Genomic DNA, 9987 nt, shown 5'->3' on the forward strand with positions numbered 1-9987 from the left:
ACCTTATTTTTCAGACTATAAGATTCTCCGGATTGTAAGAAGTATCTTGGTTTTAGAAGAGGAAAATAGAAAAAGAATGGAAAAAATTGTGGTCAATTCTGTACTTAATATCTCATCCCTATCCTGGTATACATAGCATCCTCTTCCCTATTTTGGTATGCATGGCCCCTCTCATCCCCATCCTGGTGTGTATGGCCCTCTCATCCCTATCCTGGCATGCATTCCCCCCATCCTGGTATACATGCCACCCTCATTCCCATCCTGGTGTGCATGGGCCCCCTCATCTTTATCGTGGAATGCATGGCCAGTCTCATCCATATCTTGGTGTGCATGGCCCCCTCATCACTATCCTGGTATGCATGGCCTCCTCATTCCCATCCTGGTATGCATGGCCCCCCTCATCCCTCATTCACAATGTTTCAGACTGTTCTGCTAGTGCACGGGTTGGTATAAAAATGTGTGAAATGACTCACAGAAATTGCTTATGCCAGTAGCACTGTTGCTGCTAATGCTTTTGCGATGATGCCTTGACGTTCCCAAGGTTGGAAGTCTAGAACTGCAATGCACACTGTGTGACTCACTGCTGTTTTGGGGAAAATCATGCTTAAGATTTTCTACATGCAACTTTTGATACTCCAGCATGTGGGCATCCCTTTCCGGGGGGGGTAACATCTTTAGTCTTTTACTGTGGATCTATCAGAGAGATGACCCAATAGTCAGCAATATTTCTAACCCTAAGAGTGCAGGCAATATGTTGAAGATAGTGCAGCAAGAAGGCACTCATGTGTCGGGCACTTACATGAGGTCCAAGTTCATGATGTGTTGGTGGTGGGGTAACACTCAAGGTTGCTTCCTTCGTCCCCTCCCGCTAACCATGGACAACAGAGGGGGGATCATTATCCTCTTCATCTCCTGACTTTTGCGTGTACATCACGTCTTCCTCCTCATCCTCCTCATCCTCCTCAATTTGTTCCTTGGTTCCTTCACCTTCACTAGCAGTTTGTCTGGTAATATGAGCCCTCCTCGATTCCTGTAATTCACCCTTCCATGGCACCTGCCTGTGCGACGACAGTCCAAACTTTGAGATATTATTAGCCATTCCTAATCCACCTATGCTTCTGACTCGTCCTCTGGGACCACCACCTTCTCTCACAGACTATTCAAATTGTGCTCCAGCATGTAGATGACCGTAATAGTGATGCTGATAATGGCATCGTCAGTGCTAACCTTCTTAGTAGCCATTGTGAAACTGTGCAAAAGGGTGCAAAGGTCCTTTATCTGTGTCCACTTCACAAGTGTGATTTGCATCATATCTGATATAGAAGGGTTAATGATTGGCCTTTAAATGCCTAACTGCCTTTAATTCTTCATTTGCCTTTCATTTATTCTTATGACACTGCATTATTGCCTGTCTCCTCTTCAAGGGAAAAATGCTTCTTATCATATATGTTCTCAATAGTCAGCCACAACGTGTTCTGGGTACATTGTAAACAAGGTATGACCCTGAGGTGATGGTGGGGGCCACATGAGCTCCATAGAATTACATATTGTTGTAAATGGTATAGAAGATTGCCTTGTGTTTCATTACGTCAGATAAAGTGATCCGCCCACGGCCTGTGTGCAGTCTCTTTTGTCTCCAAGCGCTTGTAAATTAAGGGCGTAAAACTCCTAATTTGGCCTCACTGGTGATCTAGCATACCTGACTCTGGGTCAGAGCGAAAACAGCTTCGACAGTTTGGCGCCCGATGAGGGACCGTGGAAACCAGCCTATTCGGAATCTGTATGTGGGAGCTTCCTGGGAGGTTGAACATGCAAAATCCAGCAGCTGCAGCAGGTGAGAAAAATTTATTCTTACATTGATTTTGCTTTGGCAATCTTTCTCTTTATCTTTACATATCTCTGGATAAGGCTGTACAACACGGTTCAAAAGAACCTACATCACCAGTGAGCAGTGAGTATGTCCGTATGAGAGTTGAATAATAGAGTAATAAGATAATAATTGTCATCTGTATTATCTGTCAATCTGTTCTGGCAATATACTAATATACTAACTGGTTGTGTACTGGTGTACTGTGTAGCACAGAGCTGGGATACGCCGTGCAGTGTTGTTATTTTGGCAATTTTTGATTGGCAGTAAATCATAAGAGGCTGTATTTTGTATAGGGCTGTGTTTTTTGTTTGTTTTGGTTTTTGTTGATTCTTGCTGTTTAAGAAGTTGGCTTTGGTGTTCTCAGAGTGTCAGTAGACACTGCTGTAGTTTCATAAGGTGTTAATCCCAAATTGCAAAATAGGCAGGCTGTGTGAATCCTTGTATGTATGTTTATGAGAACCTCTGAATGAGATTAGAGATGAGTAATTGAGTATAAGGGATATAAATAAATCCCTGATTGATGAGGGTTTTGCAGAGATTGATTTTAATTAAGTCTAAAAGAACTACTGCCTTCTGTTACTGTGTGAAGGACGCTACATTTCTAAAATTCTGATGGGAGGGGGGAATGAAAGGGCTGCACGGTTCTCCTCTCCATTCTTATCTCAGCTGAGTGTCTAATGGGAGGATTCACGGAGCTGCACTCAAAATTCTCTGTATTTCTGTCCTTGGTGTAATACTCGCTAGGAGATTTGTGCATTTTAAAGCAACAGTACTTAATTGAAGTGGAATGAAATTTTGTAAGTTGAAGTTGGAAGTTGAAAGTAAAATATGGTGCCTAATTTAGAAGGAAATTGTAAGTGATTGTTTGGTCATTAATGTGGTTAAACCTGCTTCTAGTTTGTGTGACTGATTTATAGCAAATTGTGGATCAAAAAAGGAGGTAGCAGACTGTATGGCTGATAAAGTAGGTTAGAGGCCTATCACACCTGGGCCTTCTTACTTTAGTCAGCGGGTTTTTCTTTTGTGGGTGAGGGGCGAGGGCAAGGAGCCTTCTGGATACACCTTGGCAGGCTCACTCTGACTTGCTATGTGTGGCCTGTAAGACAAGGTCAGGCACACTAGAAGATCATTTCAGAACAGAGGTGAGCTGTCTAAATTGAAGCATCCTTCCCACGTTCCATGGAGCTGGGCTGGAAGGAAAAAGATCTATTCCTATTCTAGCCAGCTGATCTAACAGGTGAGAGGCAGAGAGCCTTCTCGTTATACATCCTGTAGGTGGAGCACCCGGGGCGCGCGCGGTGGTGAGAGGGAGCAAGAGGGCGCACGTGCAGGGCCGTGGGGTACTCGGTACCGGGCCCGTCGACTTCAACAGGGGACGGTGTCACGGTGGCGGTGACCCGGTCCGTGGCCCTGGGGCATCCATTAATTAAACTGATGAAAGGGAAGGGGAAAAGTTGTTGGTGATGTGGTAAAAATGAAGATAAAGTTTGTAGATAATTAAATATGTGATGCCACCTGTGGTATTCTGGTCAGAGGTGACCAGCGCTGCGGTGTTGTTCCCCTAAGACTGTTGATGTGGCGCAGCTGAGGTGAAAATAGCTCCCCACAGGAAGAGCAATAGTCCCAGGGCAAAGATGTTAGATTGATAGTCAAAATGGCTGTGAAGTTTGGGGTGCAGAGAAATGAGAGAAGGACACAGAGAGGTGCAGTTTCTTTACCTTTTACTGGCAATTGGTTGCAATCCGGAGTATCACATACAGGTGATGGAATGAGTCTGGCTCGCCTGGAGGCATTCTGGGGATCCACCTTGCCAGGTGGGGGTTTAGGACCTTCCTTCTGCGCTTTGTGTGTGGGTCTCCACTGTTTATAACTAAGCTGCGACCCTCAATTGCGTGATAATTTCACTAACCTGTATGGCTGTCAGCATGAGCCTATTCCATCGATCATAACCTCTCCTACCCAAACGTTGTCTAATGTCAGAAACTTCTTTTTTATAATCAGAGGGACAACTACAATTTCTCTTAGCTCTTTGTGCATAGAACAGTATTTTCATGCCGTTTTTCGAATCTGCATGTTTAAAATATAAAAACTAAAATATTCGACATAATTTTGTGTTGATCAGTTATTTAGGAAATACTTCATTTATTTGGGAAAGTCTATGATAATCTTTCTATATATGCATTAGAACGGTTTTTTTCAGTGCATGAAGGGGAAATATAACAACCAAATGCCCCCCCCCCTTTTTTTGGGTTGCAGATATAAACTAAAAATTAAATATAACAAAATTTTTTTTTTTTTTTTTTTTTTTTGTGCAAATTGAAGTTTTCCATCTTTCTGTCTTGAGAAAGTTTCTGATAACGACTTTTCAATAAATGTATCAGAACGGATTTTTTATGATTGGTGTATGATGGGGAATAAAAAGAATTAAATGTTTTTTTGGCTGTGTATATAAATAAAAAAATCACATACACTGAAAAAAATTCTTTAGAAGAGTGCAAAATTGGAGTTTTCTATCTCCTCTTTAAACGAATATATTATGGCTGTGTGCACATTTCGTGCGCTAATTGAAATAGTCCCTGAAAAAATCTTTCCAATCTTGAATTTTTTTTTTTCTTTGTATACATGTGCATACTAAAAAATGGTTTGTTGTGCTAAAATTAACATTGCACAAAAAAGAAATAAAAATTTGACATGTAATTGAAAACCGCATGCATTTTGAAAAAATTGTATCTATGTGAATTTTACTGTTGTGAATGGTTGCAACATTGAGAACTGTTATGTTTCTCTTCTATTTCAGAAGTTTGCTTCATTTTTTCATGGATAATAAAAAGAGAATAATGAATAAAAATTAAGAAATAAAAAAAAGATAAAATACTACTGAAGGCGATAATATTGTATCTTAATGAATCAAATTGTTATATTTAATTGTGATTGTTAGTTTTTTCTCTATTTGTTTTATATTTGTTTTAATTAATTATTTAACCGGTGTGTAGACCGGATAGAGTATATAAGATCTACCCATGGACAAAGCTGCGTATCATGATTAAGAGTGCCTAGCCACTCGAAACGCGTAGATCGATCGCATGCCTTGTAACTCATGCTGGCTTTTAAACCTCATTTCTACTGAGTGAATAAAGAATATTTTTCACTACATCGTGGAGCTGGACAAAGTTTTTTCTCATTGCCTTGGATTGTGCGCTTTGACACAGCGGTCTCGTGCTCCGATGTTGGAATGCTATGTCTGGTGAGCTGGATTTGTATCCTGATTTATTGCTTCAAGTGTTTCCGGGCACCCAGAGGCTTCCCTTCTCTATTTCACAAGAGGTTTTAAAGTAAGTGCTGGCATTATAAAAGACTTTCTTATTTGGCTATTTGACCATGGAAAATTAAGCTAGACAGAATAAGCTGCCAAACTGTTTGCTGTGTTTACCGCTGAATCTGCACATGTTTCAACAAGCTCGAATGTGGAGCTAGAGGATTTGTTAGCACTTATGCTAAAGGAAAATCGGATATGGTGGAATGTGAGTTCGTTAAGAAATTATAGAGATAAAAACATTATTCCAAGAGGACTTAGTGTTAAAAAAGTCCCTAGTAGAGAGTACTCAGATGGGTTTGTACAAGAATGGAATAATATATTATCGGACTGCTCCTTGAAATTGATTTCCCTAATCATAAGAAATGAAGAAATTCTCTTGCAAGATTTACAAAAACAAATTGATATCTTAAAATCAAATGCGCAAGACAAATTATCGAAAGAAGTTTATGAGGAATTTTTGCATAATACTACTATCAAGATTAACAAAACTGAGGAAAAGATTATGGATACTAAAAAACGAAAACTGGAGCATGATTTATCTGATTATTCCAAAGAGCAGGTGTACGAATGGGGGAAATGGGAAAATGCTAACAAGTCTCCCAGGTCTATACTACAAAGACCTAAACGACACACCAGTGCTAATCAAACTCCCCGACAAGTGACTTTCAGTTCATCTGATGCTGAAACTTCGAATGGAGCTACATCAGACTCTGACATGGATGTGACGAGGCAGTCAAAAAACTCATATTACAAGAGAAACAGATCCAGAAAAAAAGAAGGAGAAAGGGAAGAAAGCATAGGAACATCAAGAATAACGCAAAGATATCATCTGAGGAATCCACGTTAGGTGACTTTGATGTTATTAATTTTTCATCATTGAATCTAACTGCTGATCAACGTGAGTTACTTTCATTTGGACTTTCTTTTGTTCCTAGTTGTAATTTTAATCTTTTCTCCACAATATGTGATGTTAATAGATTTATTAAGAATATTACTTTGAAATTGCATTTTGAAGATAACCCTGATATTATTGTGGAAAATGATGTGAATTTTGAAAATACTTATAGTAATTGTTCCTTTCCAGAACAAATGTCTATTATCAATTTGCAGGCTTTACAAAATGAAAGCGTGCCAAATGTTGATATTGCTGCTTCTTCAGCAAAAAGCATCAGTATTCCTAATCCAAACTATTATCCGGTTAAAGCAAGGAGACCTGTGATGGATAGGTTTCAAAGTGCTGTTGAAAATGATCTTAGACTATTATCTGAAAAAACGCATGGTGTGAATTGTGCCTGCAGTAACTTGAGGCCGTCCCTGAAAAAAGCATTGTTAGAACTGAAGGCAAATGATAATATTATAATAAAGAATTCAGATAAGGGTGGATCGATTGTCCTTATGAATAGGGATGATTATGTGAACTGGGTTGAAAATATGCTTAATGACCCTATGATTTACAAACGTATTTTAGAGAATCCTTCTCTTAATATCAAAGAGCGTATTTTTCAGATTATTGATGAAGGCTTTTGTATGGGTTTTATTACTATGAGAGAGAGGGATTATCTAAAGGTGTTAAATTCAGTTACACCAACGCTTTATGCGTTATCAAAAACCCATAAAAAAAGCTTTCCTCCACCCATGAGACCGATTTTATCAGGGATAGGATCTGTGAGTGAGAAACTAGGGAATGGTTAGATCTGCTTCTACAACCCTTGGTTCAGAGGGTCCCTCGTTTTATTAGAGACAGTACAGAAGTATTAAACTCAATGGATGGTTTAATCTGGGATTCCAAATTCTTATGGATAACTACTGATGTTGTTTCTCTCTACACATCGATTCCACACACAGTAGCAATTAACGCATTAAAATTTCATCTACAAAAATATAGTAATTTCTCGTGTGACTTCCAAGATTTCATCTTGGATGTCACTTTTTTGTTGATTTCCAACAATTATTTTATATTCAATGAGAATTACTATATACAAGTAAATGGCGTATCCATGGGAGCTAAATATTCCCCTTCCCTAGCAAATCTCGTTATGAGTTGGTGGGAAGAAATATATATCTACAATCTTGATAATCCTTACACTGATTGTATACAGTTTTACGGTAGATACATTGATGATATTGTCATTATTTGGAAATCAGATATAATAACAGTACAGAAATTTGATGCGTATATCAATTGCAACTCTCTGAATCTAAGATTTCTAACACGACATGAAAAGACCACTAGTGATTTTTTGGATTTAAATCTGACTGGCATACCTAACAAATCCGTTATTACTCGTACATATTGCAAGGAGACAGCTGGGAACACAATTCTCCATGCAAAAAGTCATCATCCCAGGCAAACAATTAAGGGTATTCCTGTGGGTGAAATGACGCGTGCTAAGAGAAATTGTAGTTGTCCCTCTGACTATAAAAAAGAAGTTTCTGATATTAGACAACGTTTGGGTAGGAGAGGTTATGATCGATGGAGTCTAGACAGGGCTGAAAAGATTGTTTCAAAAAAATCTCATTTTAAAGACCCGCATAAACTGTCCAAAAATTCTGCTAATCCTATAACAATGGTGTTACAATTTAGTAATCAGTTTTCGAATATTAAAAAAATAGTTGAGGATAACCTGGCAATTTTAAAAGAAGATCCAGATATTGAAAAAATAATAAAAAAAGGACTAAGGATAGTTTCCAGAAAAGCACCATGCTTAAAAAATAGTTTATCACCAAGTTTTCTTTGTACTCGGCAAGAACATACGGGCAATTGGTTGAAAACGAGAGGTTTTTTTAAATGTGCTGCCAGTCAGTGCAAGATGTGTACCTATACCAAAAGGTGTGATAAATTTGGAGATATTGATGACAGTAATCTATTTGACATCAAGGATTTCATAAACTGCAACACCAAAAATGTAGTTTATATCATGGAATGTGTTTCATGCCGACTAAAATATGTGGGTAGCACAAAACGCACGTTAAAAACTAGGATTAGAGAGCACATTCTCGATATAGAGAATGCTAATATGAATAGAAACATATCGCAGCTCTCCCGACATTTTATTGAAACTCATAGTAAAAAACTGGACTCATTAAAAGTATATGGGATTGAGAAAGTCCACAATCGGATTAGAGGTGGGAACTTAGAACCTGTGCTTAGGAATAGGGAGGCGTGGTGGATGTTCAAATTAAACACCAGTATGCCACGAGGCTTGAATAAAAAAAAAGACACCATGCTCTTTTATTAGACTAGCACTTATCAACCCTTTCCTCTTTGAAATATCTATCTTATCACATTTATAATGAATCCTCATGTTCTGATTAAATATATATTAAAATATGTGGGAATATGGTAGTTTTTTGCAAGGTTTTTCATAGGGTATTTTTTGTGCATAGAACTGTATTTTCATGCCGTTTTTCGAATCTGCATGTTTAAAATATAAAAACTAAAATATTCAACATAATTTTGTGTTGATCAGTTATTTAGGAAATACTTCATTTATTTGGGAAAGTCTATGATAATCTTTCTATATATGCATTAGAACGTTTTTTTCAGTGCATGAAGGGGAAATATAACAACCAAATGCCCCCCCCCTTTTTTTGGGTTGCAGATATAAACTAAAAATTAAATATAATGAAAACAATTTTTTTTTGTGCAAATTGAAGTTTTCCATCTTTCTGTCTTGAGAAAGTTTATGATAACGACTTTTCAATAAATGTATCAGAACGGATTTTTTATGATTGGTGTATGATGGGGAATAAAAAGAATTAAATGTTTTTTTGGCTGTGTATATAAATAAAAAAATCACATACACTGAAAAAAATTCTTTAGAACAGTGCAAAATTGGAGTTTTCTATCTCCTCTTTAAACGAATATATTATGGCTGTGTGCACATTTGGTGCGCTAATTGAAATAGTCCCTGAAAAAATCTTTCCAATCTTGAATTTTTTTTTTTTTCCTTGTATACATGTGCATACTAAAAAATGGTTTGTTGTGCTAAAATTAACATTGCACAAAAAAGAAATAAAAATTTGACATGTAATTGAAAACCGCATGCATTTTGCAAAAATTGTATCTATGTGAATTTTACTTTTGTGAATGGTTGCAACATTGAGATCTGTTTCTCTTCTATTTCAGAAGTTTGCTTCATTTTTTCATGGATAATAACAAGAGAATAATGAATAAAAATTAAGAAATAAAAAAAAGATCAAATACTACTGAAGGCGATAATATTGTATCTTAATGAATCAAATTGTTATATTTAATTGTGATTGTTAGAGAAAAAACTATTTGTTTTATATTTGTTTTAATTAATTATTTAACCGGTGTGTAGACCGGATAGAGTATATAAGATCTACCCATGGACAAAGCTGCATATCATGATTAAGAGTGCCTAGCCACTCGAAACGCGTAGATCGATCGCATGCCTTGTAACTCATGCTGGCTTTTAAACCTCATTTCTACTGAGTGAATAAAGAATATTTTTCACTACATCGTGGAACTGGAGAGAGTTATTTCTCATTGCCTTGGATTGTGCGCTTTGACACAGCGGTCTCGTGCTCCGATGTTGGAATGCTATGTCTGGTGAGCTGGATTTGTATCCTGATTTATACCGTCCTTTTCACCATCGCCCCCGGGCTCCTTATCTGCTGCTGTGCCCTCAGGTATTCAATGTCGCACAGGAATTTACAATCCCCTGTACTTTCAGATTCAGCAGTCAGGACATACAGCTCCTGACAACCAAGGACTCTGACGTCCCTTTTCTCTCCAATAGCGCTTCGCTCTGGGGTCTGCTATACGCAGTTTTTT

The 9987-nt window shown here is 37.7% G+C and overlaps 1 long non-coding RNA gene across 1 annotated transcript; it reads left to right on the forward strand.

The window, feature by feature from the left end:
• The first annotated feature begins 5811 nt into the window (after positions 1–5811).
• Positions 5812–9671, forward strand: LOC141084523 (uncharacterized). The gene is made up of 2 exons (XR_012231017.1): positions 5812–6084; positions 9316–9671. It is a non-coding gene; the product is annotated as an uncharacterized lncRNA (long non-coding RNA).
• The last annotated feature ends 316 nt before the right edge of the window (positions 9672–9987 follow it).

Source organism: Dendrobates tinctorius, unplaced genomic scaffold (genome assembly GCF_039654945.1).
Source record: "Dendrobates tinctorius isolate UK_male_01 unplaced genomic scaffold, ASM3965494v1 ptg000024l, whole genome shotgun sequence".
In the NCBI taxonomy this organism is placed as follows: Eukaryota; Metazoa; Chordata; class Amphibia; order Anura; family Dendrobatidae; genus Dendrobates; species Dendrobates tinctorius.